Source organism: Callithrix jacchus, chromosome 5 (assembly GCF_049354715.1).
Source record: "Callithrix jacchus isolate 240 chromosome 5, calJac240_pri, whole genome shotgun sequence".
NCBI lineage: Eukaryota > Metazoa > Chordata > Mammalia > Primates > Cebidae > Callithrix > Callithrix jacchus.
In genome coordinates, this window is record NC_133506.1 from 28,660,047 (window position 1) to 28,677,395 (window position 17,349).

The 17,349-nt window shown below is 44.3% G+C and overlaps 1 long non-coding RNA gene across 2 annotated transcripts; it reads right to left on the reverse strand.

Annotated features, from left to right (window-relative positions):
• Positions 1-6,586: 6,586 nt before the first annotated feature.
• LOC118153588 (uncharacterized) lies at positions 6,587-13,386 on the reverse strand. Of its 2 annotated transcripts, XR_013536345.1 has the most exons (4): positions 13,255-13,386; positions 7,934-8,005; positions 7,151-7,267; positions 6,587-6,842 (listed from the first exon to the last, which is right to left on the reverse strand). It is a non-coding gene; the product is annotated as an uncharacterized LOC118153588 (long non-coding RNA). The 2 variants fall into 2 exon arrangements; XR_004742838.3 differs by lacking the exon at positions 13,255-13,386 and having other exon boundaries at positions 7,934-8,112.
• Positions 13,387-17,349: the final 3,963 nt, after the last annotated feature.

Sequence of the window (17,349 nt, forward strand, 5' to 3'; positions counted from 1 at the left end):
GCTGCTTACTGTATCCCTTAACGTTTTTAGTATCAGCTTGTACTCATGGCTTCTTTCTCTATTCAGTGTATTTCTGTAACTATCCATTTTGACAGCCAGATCCTCCCAAATTTGGCAAGTGGTAGCCCTTCAAGCTGGACCCGTGTCCTCCAAGCCCCTCTCTGCTCCCTGCCATGAGATGCTCCAGGCTCATCTTGCACTTTTCTTGCCTCAGATCTGGCATCAGCCATTTCTCCAAGAGCCCTCCCATCTTTATTTACATATTTATTAATATTTAATCTCTCTTATTATTAGTTTTTAAATCTATATAAGATAAAATCGACACTTTCTGTGTAGTTGTAGGAATTTTAATACATGTGTAGATTTGTGAAGCCACCACTGTAATTGAGATACAGAACAACTCCGAGTCACCAATCATACACCTTAAATACAGACAATTCTTAATTGTCAGCTATACCTCAGTAAAGCTGGGGGAAAAGATACAGAATGGTGACCTCATGCCCAGAAACTACTTTGCCAGGCACGCCCTCAATACCTGACAGCAGCTGATCTTATCTCCCTCTTTATAGTTTTACCTCTTCTAGAAAGTTACATCAATGAGATCACACAATATGCAGCCTTTTGAGTCTGGCTTCTTCTTTCATTCAGCATAATGCCTTCGAGATTCATCTGTTGCATGCATCGATAGTTCATGCCTTTTCATTTTATCGCTGAGTGATAGGCATTCCATCACGTGGATGAATGGCAGTTAGTTTATCCATTCATCCGTTAGGACAAATGGGCTGGTCCAGTTTTGGTTGTTTATGAATAGAGCTGCATAAGCATTTATGTGTACGGGTTTCTTGTGAGAACATAAGTTTTCATTTCTCTTGGGCAGGTGCTTAGGAGTGGGATTGCTGAGTCATACGTAAGTGTATGTTTCAGTTTTTAAAAGCTGTCAAGCCTCCTCCAGAGCAGCCAATCCATTCTGCATTTCCACCAGCAATTCCCGAGTTCTGGTAGTGCTGAGTCCTTACCAGTGCTTGCTAGTGCCAGTTTTTTTAACCCATTCTAAAATATATTCATTTTTTTTTATCTTTGCAATCCTCCCATTTTTTTTTTATCTTTGTAAATGCTATAGATGAATTAAAAAAGTCAATCCCAATATATACTGGCTGTTAATAATAGTATTAATTACTATTACTGTTAATAATACTAATAAGTAACTATCAATCTTATAGATGAAAAAGATTATTTATGATCTTTAAAAATTTTTGTTTTAATTGTTAGGAAAGTCAGAAGGGTTCAGTTTTAAACAGAGAGAGAAGCGAGTTCTCGCCTGAGGGTGTCTTTCATCTTGGGCTGTCTCTTTCTATTTCTGGGATCACTGGCAGCCCCTCCTTTCCTCAGCTCTTCCTGGAGGCATTTTCATTTCACTGAGGCCACAGATGGGAAAGAATGTCCAGCCTATTCTCTCTCTCCCTCTTTTGATTAAAAGGAGGGGGAGACAGAAGTGGAAAGGGCAATTATAGGCTGTAGTCTACACTATCCAAAGCCATCTATACATTCAATGAAATCCCTATCAAAATACCAATGACATTCTTTATATAGGCAGAAAAAACATAATCCTAAAACTTATGTGGAACCACAAAAGACCAAAATAGCCAGAGTTGTCCTGAGCAAAGGAACAATCCTGGAGGAATCGCACTACCTGACTTCAAATGGTGCTACAGGGCTATGGTCACCTGACTTCAAATCATGCTACGGTCACCGGAAGAGCATGGTACTGGTATAAAACAGACGCATAGACTGACAGAACACAACGGAGAACCCAGAAATAAGTCTAGACGTCTCCAGTGAACTCATTTTCAACAAAGGTGGCAAGAACAAACACTGGGGCAAGAACAGTCTCTTCAATAAATGGTGCTGGGAAAACTGGCTCTCCGTGTGTGGAGGAATGAGACTAGACCCCTATTGCTTTCTATCCACAGAAATCAAACCAAAATGGATTAAAGAAAAATGTAAGACCTCACACTATGAAGCTACTAAAGAAACATTGGGAAGGTTTCCCAGGACATGAGTCTGGGCAAAAATTTCTTGAGTAATACTCTAAAAGTATAGGCAACCAAAGCAAAAATGGACACATGGGATTATATCAAGTTACAAAGCTTCTGGCCTGGCTAGGTGGCTTATGCTTGTAATCCCAGCACTTTAAGGGGCCGAGGCAGGTGGACAGCTGAGGTCAGGAGTTTGAGATCAGCCTGGTCAACAGGGCAAAACTCTATCTCTACTAAAAATGCAAAAATAAGCCAGGTGTGGTTGTGCACGTTCGTAATCCCAGCTACTCAGGAGGCCGAGGCAGGAGAATCACTTGAACCTGGGAGACAGAGGTTGCAGTGAGCTGAGATTGCTGTGTTGTACTCCAGCCTGGACAAAAGAGTGAGACTCTGTCTCAAAAAAAGAGAAGCTTCTGTACAGCAAAGAAAACAGTCAGCAAAGTGGAGAGGTGAAGAGACAACGCACAGAATGGGAGAAAATATTTGCAAAGTATCCGTTTAACAAGGGATTAATAACCAGAATATATAAGGAACTTAACTCAAAAGGAAAAAATCTAGTAATTCAATTAAAAATGGGCAAAAGATGTGAATAGATGTTTCTCGGCCGGGCGCGGTGGCTCATGCCTGTAATCCTAGCACTTTGGGAGGCCGAGGTGGGTGGATCACCTGAGGTCAGGAGTTCAAGATGTTTCTCAAAAGAAAACATGCAAATGGCAAACAGGCTTATAAAAAGGTGCTCCACATCCTTGATCATCAGAGAAATACAAATCAAAACTACCGTGAGATATCATCTCACCCTAGTTAAAATGGTTTGTGTCCAAATGACAGGCAGTAACGAATGCTGGCAAGGATGTAGAGAAAAGGGAACCGTTGTACACTGTTGGTGGGAATGTAAATTAGTACAACTACTATAGAGAACAGCTTGGAGGTTCCTCAAGAAACTAAAAATAGAACTGCTATGGGACCCAGCAATCCGCCTCCTGGGTATATACCTGAAAGAAAGGAAATCAGTGTCTTGAAGGGGTATCTGCCCTCCCATGGTTATTGCAGCTCTATTCACAAGAGCCAAGATTGGGAAACAACCCAACTGGCCATCATCCGAGGAATGATAAAGAAAATGTGGTACCTATACACAACAGAGTACTATGCAGCCATAAAAAATGAGATCCTATCATTGTAAGAACATGGATTGAACTGGGGGTCATTACATTAAGCCAGGCACAGAAAGACAAACCTCACATGTTCTCACTTATTTGTAGGAGGTAAAAATTAAGTCAATTGAACTCATGGAGATAGACGGTAGAAGGATGGTTGCCAGAGGCTGAGAAGAGTAGTGGTGGTGTGTGGGGAGGGGAAGTGGGGATGGTTAATGAGTACCAAAATATAATTGAATGAATGATGTTCTGTCAATTGAATAATTGATAGAATGAATAAGGTCTCACATTAGGTAGCATAACAGGGTAACTAGTTTAATAATTTGATTATGCATTTAAAAATAAGAGTATAATTGGAATTTGTAACACAAAGAAATGATAAACGGTTGAGGTGATGATAGATACTCCATTTACCCTGATGTAATTATTACACATCATACCTATATAAAAATATCTCATGTGCCTCATAACTACATATACCTACTACATATGTACCCATAAAAGATTGTAGGCTGTGGTTGATCACATCATGGAGTCGTGTTCCTACATAGTGCTTAAAACTTCCACTAAGAATTATCATGCTCAATTCAGCTTGTTCCAGCTGAAGAAAAACAAGAGCATCAGCTAGGCTCCAGGTACCATGCTATACTCCCAAGACATAAACAAGGTGCTAGTCTTGTTTTCAAGAGGCTCCATTCTAGTGGAGACAGGCTGGGAAGGAGACACAGACAAAACCAGCCATGGGGGTTAAAGTGTCTTAACAAGATGACCCATGTGTCTGACCCAGGAAGAGAAGGAGACAGCTTTCAGAGGCCGGAGCTGAGCGCTGAGTAACTGTGGCTGCCCGAAATTATCTCTTCCTGTCCAGCACCGGCTCTCCTAACCTGAAAAACTGGTTCCATATCACATGTGGGTCCTGAGGACATTTAAAGAGGGCATTTTACAGCCGTTCAGGGAGCTCTGATGAGATCTGAAATGTTCCTTTAGTTCTGCAGCTATAAAATAACCTGCCAGCACAGAAATATACACGAACCATGCCTGGAAAAATGAATCTGGCTTTTGAAAGTGCTCAAATAGAAATCTGTTTACTGAGCAAAGCCGTCATTCTGGCTGACTTGCAGAAAATGGATAGCACCATTGTCCAAGACTCATGCTGTCTCCTGGCACATCAGAGACAGCCCTGGGGGACTTGATGTCTGAATTCATTTTCTTGGAGTTAAGGGACACTGCCCATGGGAACCTCAAACTGCACTGGTCCAAACATTGCGTCAATGCAGCATAAATACAAAGCCTAATTCATCTAGGAAAGCCACCTTCTCATCCTTTGGCAATGTGTCAGCATTCATGTAGGGGAGACTTTCCTTCCAGATTTGAACCTAATATAGAGCTTTAGTGGTAGTTCATAGTGAGTGCTTGAATCAGTCAGGAGACAAAAAAATCACACCTTTTAACAGACAGAATTTTATATAAAAGTTGTTGACTGGGTAGCAGAAAGGTGAAAGGAGAACTCTAAGGAATCATGGTGGTGGCACCTGCAGGAAATAGCTACTTCCCCTAGGGGTGAGGGAATAGAATGAAGAACAGAAAATTATTAAAATATAGAAGCTCAGAGGAGGGGCCCCATGGAGCTGGGACTCAGATATCTGAGCAAGGGCACATTGAAACTGGGTCTGGGGATACTATAAAACTACAAACCGTGGATACTGTAAAAACTACAAACTGGAAGTTCCTTCCAGTGCCTGGGTTATCACTGAGGAAGTGATGCAGACAGTAAGAGGAAGTATTCAGGAACAGGAGATAATCAGAAACAGGAAGTACTCAGGAACAGGAAGTATTCAGGAGCAGGAGGTACTCAGGAACAGGAAGAAGAGGGCTACTTTGCCTCCTCCAGGCTCACAGTCTCCCTTTACTGCCCCCCCTTGGTGGATCCCAACAGGGAGCAGCTGGCTGGGTGGAACAGTGGATGCAGAATCCTAGCCCTGGCATTCCAAAGCTGGGTAGAAAAGGGTAGGGTTGGATCTGAGAGATAATAGCTCAATAACTGGCAAATTGTTCAGTAGATATTTTTGTGTGACTGAATAATTTTACATGCAATAAAAGCCCAAGCTTTGACTTTCATTCAAAAATTTATTAACATTCCTAGGATTGCTTTCTAATTGGGGAATTCTCATTTGTGCCAGATTCTCTCTCTCTCTTTTCTTTCCTTTTCTCCCTCCTTCCCTCCCTCCTTCCCTCCCTCCCTCCCTCCCTCCCTCCCCTCCCTCCCTTCCTCCCTCCATCCCTCCCTTCCTTCCTCCCTCCTTCCCTCCCTCCCTTCCTTCCTCTCTCCTTCCCTCCCTCCCTCCCTCCCTCCTTCCCTCCCTCCCTCCCTCCCTTCCTTCTTTCTCTTTCTTTTTTTCTTTCTTCCTTTCTCCCTCCCTCCCTAACCACTGTTTGTTGTTCCTTTTCTTGCTTTGTTTCTTTCTGAAATTTGGCCTCAATGAATCTCCCGAGACAATTTAGCATCCTCAACGGTTTCCACTGCCTTGGTCTCTATGTTCTGACCCCTTTGTCTGTTCTGCGGGTTTCTGTGACAGTGACAGAATGTGACTGTTAGCACCTCTTGGTCCATGGAATCACAGACCAGGACTCAGAGCCCCAGACTTTGTATCCTTGGATAAAGCATATGACTTCTTTGAGCCTCACTTTTCATGAAGTGGGAATGAGAATATGGTCTTCGCCCATCAGACATAGATGTTATTAAGATAGAAATGAGACATAAGGCTGGGTGTCGTGGCTCACACCTGTAATCCCAACACTTTGAGAAGCCAAGGTGGGATAATTGCTGGAGGCCATGAGTTCAAGACTAGCCTTGGCAACAAAGCAAGACCCCATCTCTACAAAAAATTAAAAACTTAGCTGGGTGTTGTGGCATGCACATGTAGTTCAGCTACTTAGGAAGCCGAGGTGGGAGGAACTCCTGTTTTTGGGATTTGAGGTTGCAATGGGCTGTGATCACACCATTGTACTCACCCAGGTGACAGAGTGAGACCCTGTCTCTAAATTTTAAAAAGTGAGATATAAGATGAATAAGTGATTAAAAGCTTTTTATAGGTTAAGTTTGCTGATCGAACAAGTATGTCTGCATTTTTCTCCTCTTGTATCCCCACTGGAATAATAACAAGGAATGGATTGTTTTGAAAAAGGCAAAACCCACTACAATGGAAAAAATGGGAGAAGAAATGACAACACAGTTTGGGAGTCAGAATACAGATGGATGAGCGGTAACTGAAAGCTCAGAAGGCCATGGTGGGAAAAATCACAAAATAGCAGATGTGTGCTGCAAATTCCACAAACCTCAGGAACGAGAGACAGCAGCTACCTCTGAAATGGAGGGTAAGGCAGAAAGACCGAAATAAGGAGTTTTGGTTTAATAAGCACTCAGATCTCTCTATCTTCACTTGCTGTGTCAGCCAGGCCACTGCCCACCCCTCTTGGCAAAGACTGGCTGGAGAGGGTAAGACACGGTCTCTGGACACCTGGGCTGTGCACTGCAGCAGCATGATGAGGGGCAGCTGGATGCTGACGGGTCTCAGCCCATTTTCCTGACTTGGCTCCCGGGACGCTGCAGTCAGTCTTCACCTTCCAGTCAGGAGACCTGGAGTCTGTCCAGCTGAAGAAGAAAGAGTTAAAGGCACCGAAATCAGCCCTCTCAGCTGGAGTCTGCTACAGTGGAGCTGCAGATGCCGAGTGCAGTGCTTGTGCTCTGATCTTCCATTAGCATTTAGTTCCTTACTCTGAAATGCTAGCAGAGAACTGAGTTACTCATGGGATTCATTTCCTATGGCTACTGTAAATCACCACCAACCTGGGGCTTCAAACAACACACATTTATTCTGTTGCAGGCCTGGAGGCTAGAAGTCTGAAATCAATTTCACTGGGTCAAGTCAAGGCATTGGCCTGGCAAATATGTTCCCTTACCTTATCCAGCTTCTTGAGGTGCTTAGATTTCTTGGCTTATGGCCCCTTTACTCCAATTTCTGCTTCTGTTGTCACGTGGCTTTCTGTCTCTGTTGATCTTGCCTCCTTTTAAGGTCCCTGTGATTACATTTAAGGCTCATTGAGACAATGCAGGATAAGCTCATCTCAAGATCCTTAATTTGATCTGAAAAGTTCCTTTTATATACAGGTCCTCGAGATTAGGGCATAGATATCTTTGGGGAGCTGATTATTCAGCGTATCACAATTGTCTTATGATAATCAGGATTTCCTTGAGAGAAGTAAGCCTAAGACCTCCGGACATATGTAGAATCATATACCATTATGTACCATTTTGAAAGGGCAGGATTAAGAACATAGTCACAAATAATTTTCTATGATCTGTGGTTCAAAAGAAGAACCTGGTTGAGAAAGATTGACTTAGAATAAAAAAAGGTCAAAGTAATCAGACAGAGGAAGCATAGAATAGTTAGGAAGAAGACACTCTATAGACTACTAATACTTTATGGCAGTGGTCCCCAACCTTTCTGACACCAGGGACTGGTTTCCTGGAAGACAATTTTTCCACGGATGGGAGTTGAGGGGGTTGGGGGCGGGGATGGTTTTGGGATAAAACTGTTCCACTTCAGATCATCAGGCATTAGATTCTGACAAGGAACGCACAACCTAGATCCCTCGGTTCATGCTCCTATGAGAATCTAATGCCACGGGTGATCTGACAGGAGGCGGAGCTCTGGCGGTTATGTTCATTCACCTGCCACTCACCTTCTGCTGTGTGGCCCAGTTCATAACAGGCCACGGACTGGTACCGGTTTGCAGCCCAGAGGTTAGGGACCCCTGCTTTAGGGAGATAAGAAAATAAACCACAATAATCAGAAGAGAACAAGATGTTATGAAAAACATTCAGAGAATACAAATCAACTGTTGGAAATGAAGATAATATAGCAGCAAAGAAAACCTCAAAATAAGTTTCCAGATAAAGTTGAGGAATTCTTACAAGAAATAGAGCCAAGAGAAAAAGAGATTGAAACTAGGAGAGAAAAATAAATTAGAGAATGAGTCTAAGAGACCCAACATTTGATTAATAGAAGTGACAGAAATAGGATTAAAGAAAACATAAGGGATGAAATAATCAATGGGAAAAATTAGAAAACTTTCCAAGTTTTTTAGAACGTAAGTTTTCAGATTGGAAGGGCCCCCCAGATTTCTAGCATAATGGGTGAAAATAGGCCCATGACAAGGTATGTCATCACTGGGGTCAAAAGGAAGAGGCATATCTATCTACATCTAAAGATCTACTAATATCTACACCTACGTCATCTATATCTATATCTAGAGAGAGATTTATAAAGAACCTATAATTAGGAAGGCTTTGAAGTTCTCAATGCCAACTAGAAGCCAGTGAAACATGCTTACAAACTAGTGAATAAAAATGATCTCCAACTAGAACTCTACTCTCAGATGAACCAACTGAGAGTAGATAAAAGACATTTGCTTATAAGCAAGGTCTCCAAAAGCTATTCAAGGATGTGTTCCATCAAAATTAGAGTAAATCCAAAAATAGGAAGACAAGAGGCATAGGAATGAGACGATCCAACACAGGAGGTTACTGAGTGACAGCAGCCTCTGGAAAAGACCTGTTGCATTTGGCTGTGCACGATGTACACTGCTCAACTTCTGGGCATGCCATTCTTTTCATTTTCTCTGTGGGTGACATAGAAATAGAGAGTAATCAGGACAATTTAGAACCCCTCTGAAGGCTTCTGGGGAGACTTCCTTAGGAAATTAAAATCAATAGAAAGCCTCATGCATTAAGAAGCAATGTAGACAATTGATAGCGTTTGTGATTGAATGAATGATAAATTTACAGAAATCTAAGCAAATCAAAAGAAAGCAATTATTAACTTTGGAATATTAATATCTATAAAAATTAAATCATAATAACCTCTGAGGAGTATTTACATAGTCATAATAGTTTAAACACTGATGATTTATCTCTAACTACAAATTTTGAAATAATTAAGTTGGGAGAGCCAGGGTTATGGGAAAGTAGCATGTGCATGCAGAGGGGTGAGATGAAAATCAAGATGTAGCAATAGAAGGCACATTCTAAAATAATCAGTTAGGATCTGCGAAGGGAGCAGATACGTTGGGGCTATGACGTTTTATAGCAAAACTTGAATTGTTAGGCTCTGTAAACTGCAAGTATTTGCAACTTTGCTAAAAAAATAGAAACTAGTAAAAGTTTTAAAAGTTCTTTCAACTCTGGGCAAGTCATTTAATCTCTCTTCACCTCGATTTTATCTGGGTGAGTGTGCATAGGGGCACGTGTGCACCACATCTGGCACAGCTGTAGTGCACCACATCTGGCACAGCTGTAGTGCACAGTGAAGGCTACTGTTCCACATGTCATCAGCATCACTGAGTTGATGTTACTGCCATAGAGCTTGCTATGCACAGAGTTGGTGTTTGAGTCGGAGCAGGAAAACGGAGTCCCTGGTACACATCATTTAATTACCTTACCTGCACCTGTGTTCCCCTTTCACTTCTGGCTTGCCAGGAATTGCTCACACCGACACTGGCCCACTTGTCCCATGTAACTAATGTTTATGGTTTCTTTTGAATAAACATATAAATTGACACTCCTAGTCTTATAACTTGAGAAAGTTACATTTGTCTTACCAGAGTTTCTTTCTCAGAAAACCAATAATCAGGCCTCCCAGATTATATCAAGGACCTGAAACTCATCAGATCACTGCATCTGGACAATGAGATGCCAGACCCCTGCCTGTCACGACTGCTTAACTAGCCACCTGTGTTCTGTGGACCAATTCCTCTTCTGTACCCTCCCTAATTCCTGTTTTCCCACCCGTGGTTACATTTCTTCCCTGCTGTATAAATTTCGAATTTAAGTCAGTCGAGGAGATGGATTTGAGACTGATTTTCCATTTCCTCAGCTGCAGCACTGAATTAAAGCCTTCTTAACCAGCAATATTTGTCTCAGTGACTAGCTTTCTGTGCTGCGAGCAATGGGACTTAGACCAAAACTCTGGTGTTTTGGTAACGTCAGCAGGAGAGGTTACGTCCAGGTGTGCATGATGGCTGAGGCCAGAGTTGGGGGTCTTGTCCATTCCCGTGGCTGGGCAAAGAAGAAGCTTTCTGGTCTTGGAGATGATGCAAATCTTCCACTCTTGGAGAAAGATTAGAGATAACCTGTGTGGAAGCAATGGTGCCTGGACACCAAGGCAACACAGCTTTGTTCAGCCAACAATGACAACCAGGAAGTGGGTCATTTCTAGCCTGAGAACAGCTGGCAGCAGCCTGATTTCCTGGTGGGCAGGGAAACTGGACCTGCCTGAGCTCATTCCTGGTGCTGAGGTCTGGAGATGCAGAGATTGTTCTGGAAGCTCTTTTAGAAATGTGGGTTCCTAAGGGTGTGTCGAAGATCATCTCCCCGGGTCCAGACCAGCAAGGGCTCTAGACTTTTGTTCATTCTCCTAATCAGACTCCAGGAGCCACAACAGCGGAGAAAGGAAGACTTGTTTTAGGTAGAGCAAGCTCTACGACTGTGTATGAAGGAGGACCACACTTCCCCTCTCGTTCTCTCACCATCTGGAAAGCTGGTGATTATCTCCCATCATCATCTCTCATTCTTATCTTTGTGTGTCTTTAAATAACCACGTTATATTGTGAAGGAGTGTAAGCAACATGGGTTCAAAATTTTGAAGCCTGAAGACCGGATTCAAGAATAGCCCATGTTATCCCCGGATGTGTGATTCTGTGTAATTTCATCTCTCTGAGTTTTCATTTCCTCATCTATGGCGTAGGGTAACAATGGTGTCCCTAGATATCGCAAAATGTTTGATACAGCTTAACTAAAAGGTTTGACAAAGGGAAATTGGTACAGCGTAGGCCAGAACTGCTTCGTAAGGAGCTGAGAGTCAGGAAGGAAACCAGCATTTATAGAGGGCCCACCCAGTAGCAGGTGCACGGTAGCTATGGTGGTACCTGCCCTTGTGTATATTCTCCTCTTCACATTGATGTGGTGCTGTAGGTGTCAGGACTTTTTCTATGGAACAACAAACTCAAGGTGGCAGGGAGAATAACTGTCTAAGTGACCAGTGAGTGAATGTGTGAACGAGGTCCTTAGAATGTCACTGGCTGGGTGCTGGGGCTTCGGCAATGAACAAGCCATTACATCCCACTGGTGGGAAATGAAAAATGAAGAAGTGAGTAAGTAAACCTGACTACTATAGAAAAAATACTGTGCAAAAATAAGAAGTGACGCGGCAGCAAGTACCTCTACGATGGGGCCATCTCACACTAAGGGTTAAGGAAGAGGCTTTCTGAGGAGGTGACCTTAGTATTGAGACCTGAACAACAAAAAGAACTGGCCACGTGAGGGTCATGGGGAAAGGCGCCCCGGGACCCAGGAAGAGCAACTGCAAACTCTCCGAGGGGCATCGAGGAGTGTGCATGTGAGGGGCAGAGAAAACCAGCACAGCCGCCACAGCATGAGCCAGAGACAGGGAGATGATGTTGTAGCTGAGGATACAGAGCTTAGAGGGGCCTTCCTGGGCCTGAAAGGTCACGGCAAGGAGACTGAGGTTCATTTGGGGTTTATTGGGAGGACACTGGACAGGCGTGGGCGGGGCTTGCTCTGTCTGCTTTGCTTTCTTGGTGTGGCCATTGTTACAGCGTATTGTGTTGGCGGCTCCCCAGAATTTGTTTCCATTAACAGCAAGCTGGTGGGGGAAATTGCACAGTTGAGGGGGGTCCCCCTTCCAACTGGGGTTCCAGCACTTGCCTGCCACCCCTAGCCAACTTTACGCATTGGGTTTGGCTTTGGGGTGGGGGTGGCTGTAGGGAAAGGAAGAGTCAGGGCAAAACCCCTAATGCCAAAAGAAGTTCTTGTCTTCCATGCCAATGTGAACCAACCATCAAAGCAGGGAGCTGGTGATCACCAACGAAGGTGGTCCTGAAAAATCTTTGCCAATAAGCACCAACAAGCACTACCAAGCACCAGCACGCACCAAGCACCAGCACACACACTACCAGGCACCAACAAACACCAGCACACACCAAGCACCATCAAGCACCAGCACGCACCAACGAGCACCAAGTACAAGCACCCACCAAGCATTAGCACCCACCAAGCACCAGCACACACCAACAAGCACCAACTACAAGCACCCAAAAAGCACCAGCACCCACCAAGCACCAGCACTCACCAACAAGCACCAAGTACAAGCACCCAACAAGCACTAGCACCCACCAAGCACCAGCACGCACCAACAAGCACCAAGTACAAGCACCCAACAAGCACTAGCACCCACCAAGCACCAGCACACATCAACAAGCACCAAGTACAAGCACCCACCAAGCATTAGCACCCACCAAGCACCAGCACACACCAACAAGCACCAACTACAAGCACCCAAAAAGCACCAGCACCCACCAAGCACCAGCACTCACCAACAAGCACCAAGTACAAGCACCCAACAAGCACTAGCACCCACCAAGCACCAGCACGCACCAACAAGCACCAAGTACAAGCACCCAACAAGCACTAGCACCCACCAAGCACCAGCACACATCAACAAGCACCAATTACAAGCACCCACCAAGCAGCAGCACCCACCAAGCACCAGCACACACCAACAAGCACCAAGTACAAGCACCCACCAAGCACTAGCACCCACCAAGCACCAGCACACACCAACAAGCAAGCACACCAAGCACCAACAAACACCAAATCAGACAGCCAAGCAGGTCTGTTGTTGTAAATGAAGACCCTCTACCCTTCTACCAGCTGAGGTGGGATATTTTTGGCCAATAACAGACACATGAAATTTCAGGACCTTCTCAAAAAATACTTGCATTGATCTACCTCTGAAGACCAATAAATAAAAAGTATAACAAAATATTAGCTTGGCATGGTGGTTCATGCCTGCAATCTCAACATTTTGGGAAGCCAAGGTGGGAGGATGGCTTCAGCCCAGGAGTTTGAGACCAGCCTGGACAATGTGATGAGACCCCATTGCTACAGAAAAATTAAAAATTTAGCTGGGTATGATGGCATGCACCTGTGGTCTCTGCTACTTTGGAGGCTGAGGTGGGAGGACTGCTTGATCCCAGAGGTCAAGGCTGCAGTGAGCCGTGATTTCGCCACTGCACGATCACGGCTCACTGTACTCCAGTTTGGGTGACAGAGTGAGACCCTGTTTCTAAAAAAAAAAAAGAAAGAAATAAAAGAAAAATATTAATTAAAAACATTTTTGCATAGTATTTGGTAAAATATGTATTCCTATGTAATAATTGACACATGTAAAAAACACTAATATATTTCACTTTGAATTTATGAAGGATTGTATTAAAATAAACACTGAAGTCACCATCTATCTTGAGAAAGTGTACATTACTGAAACTGTTGAAATAACTGTAAGTATCTCCCCGACTTTATTCACTTACCTTTCCTGGAAGGTAGCCACTACAGTATATTATTTGGAAGTACAAAATTTCTTTTTCCTTTCCTAAAGAGTTTCCTTCCACATTTTTGTTCTGAAAAGTGTTAAATCTACAGAAAGTTGCAAAATAGCACAATAGACACCTATTTACTCCTCATTGAGATTAACCAATTGTTAACATTTTGCTCAATTTGTGCTTAGTCTATCAATCATCTATCAATCATCTATCTATTAATCATTTAGCTATCAATCATCTATCTATTAATCATCTAGCTATCTATCAATCATCTATCTATTAATCATCTATCTATCAATCATCTATCTATCTGTCATCTTTTTTGAACCCATTTGAGATGCAGTTATGCACACTTAACCTTTGATCTGCAGATGCTCGAAGACCAAGGATCTTTGCTTACATCAAAATCAGGAAAGTTTGCACAGGAAAAACACTATTGTGCAACATGCCATATATTCAAATTTCCCCAATTGTCCCAGTGTGTTTGCTTTATAACCATTTTCCTGTGTGTTTGCTCCAAGATCCAGCCCATGTCCACACATTGCATTAGCTGTCCTATCTCTTTAGCCTCCTCTACTCTAGAACAGTTCCTCAGCCCTCTCTTCCCCCATGACATGGTCAATTTTGAAAACCCCAGGCTGTTATTTTTGGAATGTCCTTCATTTTGGATTTGTCCCATTGTTTCTTCATGAGGAGATTCAGACTAATAAAAAATCAGGAGGAGGATTCAAGATGGTGCGGTAAGAACAACTCAGGATTGCAGCTCTCAGTGAACGCTCAGAGGGTGAGTCAAAGCCACATTTCCAGACGGATCTTTGTTGCCCACAGAACGGGGAAAATCCCAGGTGTAGGAGAGACACGGGACGCAGGCATAGCCGTTTTGGCTGTTGCGGCCACTTAGCTGGCACTGCAGCACAGCGGCACTCCACAACACTCTGCACAAAACACACTGGCCCGGGTGCCCTGCTAAACAGGCAACCTGAGATTTGGGAGGGCAGGTTAGCATATCCATCTGATTAAACGGGACTTGGACAGTGAGCCAGACCAGGAGATTCCTGGGAAGTGGCATTTGAGCCAGCGCAGTGGCTCACTGCACGGGAAATCACACAGATCCCAGTGCCCTAACAGCGGGCAACTGAAACACCTGGGAGAGAGCCATCTGTTCAACTCAAAAAAACAAACAAAAAAAAGGCGCTCTGAGGCAGGGAGCCAGGCGAGCAGGCTTGGTGGGTTTCACCCCCACAGGGACAAACAAAAGGGCAATTCAAAACACTCCAGGTGGAGAGTTTCACTGCAGGCACAGCTGAACCCAGGACGGTGCAGCTAGGTGGGGGAGGGGTGTCCACCATTACCGAGGCAATCCACCCCTACTGAGGTACACTCCCATTGCTGATGCAGCCTGCCATTGCCGAGGCAACCCGCCATAACAGAGAGACTCCACTGCATGGCGGAGCCCGTAGTAGCATGGTGGACCCCACATCAGCAGGGCAGAGCCTCGGCAGCAAATAGTGACTAGACTGCCTCCTAGCTGGGCAGGACAGTGCAACAGACACTCATAAAGAAAGCCCCAACCCCCCAAGACAGAGCATCTGAGGAAAAAAAGGAGTTTTAAGAGTTCTGCTGCAGCAGACTTAAATGCAGCAGCCTAACAGCCCTGAATGAACAACGGAGCTAACAGCACAGCACTTGAGCTCCTATAAAGTACAGACTGTCTCCTCAAGCAGCTCCCTGACCCCTGTATATCCAGAATCACCTCAAAAAGGACTGATCAGACTGACATTTGGCAGGCATCATTCTGGGACAAAGATAGCAGCAGAAGAAACTGGTAGCATCCCTACTGTTCCACAGCTGCTACAGGTGTACCCCAGACAAGCAGGGCCTGGAGTGGACCTCAGCAGTTGTACAGAAGAGGTGCTAGACTGGTAGAAGGAAAACCAAATAACATAAATACCTCATCATCAACAATCTGGGCGTCCACTTAGAGACCCAATCAAAAAGTCAGCAACTACTCAGACGACAGGTGGATAAATCCACAAAGATGGGAAGAAACCAGCCCAAAAAGGAGGAAAACACCCAAAACCAGAACACCTTGCCTCCTACAAAGGACCAAAACTCCTCGCCAGCAAGGGAACAAAGCTGGATGGAGAATGACTGTGACAAAATGACGAAATTAGACTTCAGAAGGTGGGTAATGAGAAACTTCTGTGAGCTAAAAGAACATGTTCTAAATCAATGCAGAGAAACTAAGAACCTTGAAAAAAGATTTGAAAAAAGATTCAAGGAAATGATAACAAGAATGGATAACTTAGAGAGGAATATGAATGAATTGAAGGAGCTGAAAAACACAACACGAGAACTTCGCGAAGCATGCACAAGTTTCAACAGCCAAATTGACCAAGCAGAAGAAAGAATATCAGAAGTCGAAGATCAACTCAATGAAATAAAATGAGAAACCAAGATTAGAGGAAAAACTGCAAAAGGAATGAACAAAGTCTTCAAGACATGTGGGACTATGTGAAGAGACCTAACATATGTTTGATAGGTGTACCAGAAGGGGACGAAGCGAACGAATTCAAGCTGGAAAATACTCTTCAGGATATTATCCAGGAAAATTTCCCCAACCTAGCAAGGCAGGCCAACACTCAAATTCAGGAAATACAGAGAACACCACAAAGATACTCCTCAAGAAGAGCAACACCAAGGCACATAATCGTTAGATTCACCAGGGTTGAAATGAAGGAGAAATTACTAAGGGCAGCCAGAGAGAAAGGTTGGGTCACCCACTAAGGGAAGCCCATCAGACTCACAGCAGATCTCTTGGCAGAAACTCTACAAGCAAGAAGAGAATGGGGGCCAATATTGAACATCCTTAAAGAAAAGAACTTTCAACCCAGAATTTCACATCCAGCCAAACTGAGCTTCAGAAGTGAAGGAAAAATAAAATCCTTTGTGAACAAGCAAGTACTCAGAGATTTTGTCACCACCAGGCCTGCTTTACAAGAGCTCCTGAAAGAGGCACTACACATAGAAAGGAACAACCAGTACCAGCCATTCCAAAAACACACTAAATGCTAAAGAGCATCAACAAAATGAAGAATCTTCATCAACTAACGGGCAAAACAGCCAGCTAGCATCAAAATGGCAGTATCAAATTCACACATAACAATATTAATCCGGGGGAGGACTCAAGATGGCGCTGTGAGAACAACCCAGGATTGGAGCTCTTCTCGTTGAATCCGCAAATGGTGAGTCAGAGCGGCATTTCCAGACTGATCTTTGTTGCCCACAGGACGGGGAAACTCCCAAGTATAAAAAAGACACGGGACGCCAGGCAGTAGGTCTGCCTGGCAAAGCCAGCAGCCGGGGCGGTGGCGGCCGGCCCTACCCAGCAATCCCCACAGGGCGCGCTTGTCCGGGTGCCCTGTTGAACCGGCAACGTGAGACTTGAGAGGGCTGGACTTGAGACTGAACGAGACTTGGACAATAGGCCAGCCCAGGGGATTGCAGGGATTGGGATACCCAGTGGGACGAACAACCCGTCCCTACTGAGATACACGCCCACTGCTGACGCAGCCTGCCGTTGCTGAGGCAACACGCTACAACTAAGAGACTCCACCGCAGGGCGTGGCGGAGACCACAGCAGAGCCGGCAGGAACAGTGCGAATCACACAACAGCAGGGCGGAGCCTCGGCAGCCAA